Genomic DNA, 2,034 nt, shown 5'->3' with positions numbered 1-2,034 from the left:
AAGGAATTGGGGTAGGAGAAACACTGCCCACTCTGGACACATGCAGGTGGGCAGTGGAGGAGATGTAGTGTAAGGACCAGATACGTGGACCTGTTCAGGTCTTGTTGAGTGTCCAGAGTGGATCCAGAAGGCTGAGGGGATCATCGGCAGGCCGGGCAGCAGGAAGTCCCTGCCCATTATGGGCCTGCAGAAAGTTCTGCTTGCTCATCTGCTGCTTTCCTCTCAAGGAGCTGTCCAGGGAGAAAGCCTCAGGGGTCAAGGAAGCCAGGAGCTCTAGGGAGGAGGAGGGGGCCCCAGGCTGGGGGCTTCAGGCACCAGAAGCTCCTCCTCAGGTTGGGGGTCCTCAGGCTGAGGAGAGGAAGGAGGGGGTGGGGATGAGGGAGGGAGCTGGGTGGGTTCTGGTAGACTGGCCTTAGGTGGGCCTGGGGACTCTGCAGGGCCTGGCAGAATGGTAGTCTGGGATGCCAAGCCTCCTGAAGGTCGGATGCTGGGCTTAGCATTGGCGGCTTGAATAGAACTGATGGGCACATTCCCGCTGAGGACCAGGTCCTGAGAGTCCTCAGGCAGGTGATTCTTCCGGCTGATGCCTGTACTGGTTAAGGGCTTACAGGGAGGAGGCTGCCGAACCTGCTCCATGTGTTTCACCACAGCCTCGTGGCAGCACTTTAGGTGCAACTTCTCTTGCAGCATGTGTTTCCTCTGTTGCCACAAGCGCCACACCAGTTGAGGCAGCTCCAGGATGCCGTTCCTAGCCTGCACCTAGCCGCACAGCCCCATAGAGCAGGGCAAAGGCGCCCGTGTGGCCCACACCAGAGCTGCAGTGCACAACAATGGGCATGTGCAGGGGGCGCTGGGGCAGGTAGTGCGCATGCACCTCATGGAGGAAGTGAAGCAGGTTGCTGGGACTATAGGGAAGGCCTAGCTCAGGCCAGATGGGAAAGTGCAGATGTACAAGAGAGCACTTGAGGCTCTGGTTCCGGAACTGCAAGCTCAGCACTCGCTCCACGTGGGTTTCAGTGGTGCGGACACTGCTCAGGGTCAAGCTCAGGGCACCATGAGCAGAGGCTGTGCCAGGCAAGGGCGGGCAGTACAGCGAGAGCCCCTCCAGGCTGCTGGCATTGATGTAGTCATCCTTACCTGAGCGCAGTACCACCGGGTTGCTGTCATAGGGCATGAAGTCCTGGTGTCGGTTCTTGAGTGAGTAGCAGCGGGCAATGGCGAAAGAACGGCCCCGAGCATTGTGTTCTGTGCACCTTGCAGCTCCCGCCACCAGTGTCTAGAGCCCCTGCATCCCCCATCTGGCCCCGAAAGGCTTCCAGCTCCTGCTGCAACTGACGGAGTCTCTCAGGATGCTCATAGTCCCGCTCAATCAGCCTAAGGGTCTGGGGCCCAAGGCTCTCTGCTTCAGCTACGTTGGTGGGTTGTAGCAGGGGCTGTCCACCCCCTGGAGGCTGGGAGCCACTGTGCTGGCTTTTGGGGCTGGAGGAGAGCAGGTCTGCAGCTGCAGAGCCTCGGACCAGGTATGGGGGCAGCTCTCCTGCAGGAGGTCGAGGGGTCACAGGGCCAGGCCCTGGTGATGGGGCAGGAGAAGGCACCAGGTGGGGACCTGGGCTGGCTGACTGGCAGGTGGAGGGCATCGAAAGGAGAGAGGGGCTGCCTGGGGGCCCAGGGGACTCGGGGAAGGGGTTTATGCCATGGTGGGATGGGAAGGCTGTGGGGGGAGGGGGCTAGGGTTGGGGAAAGGCAGAGTTACCTAGTGGGGGAGTAAAGGGTCTTGTGTGGGGCCTGGGTAGAGCTGGGTGTGCATGGGAGGTGGCACCTGTCCAAGGACAAGCTGAGGGGCAATGGGGAAGGGGGGGCTCTGGAGGAAGGGGCCCTGGAGTCTGGGGAAGGAAAAGGTGTGGATGCTGAAGTGGAACAGGCTGCTGGTACCTAAAGGCTGTTCGTGTAGGATGTATATATATCATGCATATGTACATATACACACATACATATATGTGCACATATACATATATACATGTGTACACACACACA

General features: G+C 59.5%; 1 pseudogene; it reads right to left on the bottom strand.

Moving 5' to 3' along the window:
• Positions 1-94: 94 nt before the first annotated feature.
• On the bottom strand, positions 95-1,967 carry LOC102838628 (annotated as a pseudogene).
• Positions 1,968-2,034: the final 67 nt, after the last annotated feature.

The sequence above is a fragment of the Chrysochloris asiatica genome, unplaced genomic scaffold (genome assembly GCF_000296735.1).
Source record: "Chrysochloris asiatica unplaced genomic scaffold, ChrAsi1.0 scaffold00003, whole genome shotgun sequence".
NCBI classification, from domain to species: domain Eukaryota; kingdom Metazoa; phylum Chordata; class Mammalia; order Afrosoricida; family Chrysochloridae; genus Chrysochloris; species Chrysochloris asiatica.
This window is presented reverse-complemented; position numbering and strand designations above follow the sequence as displayed.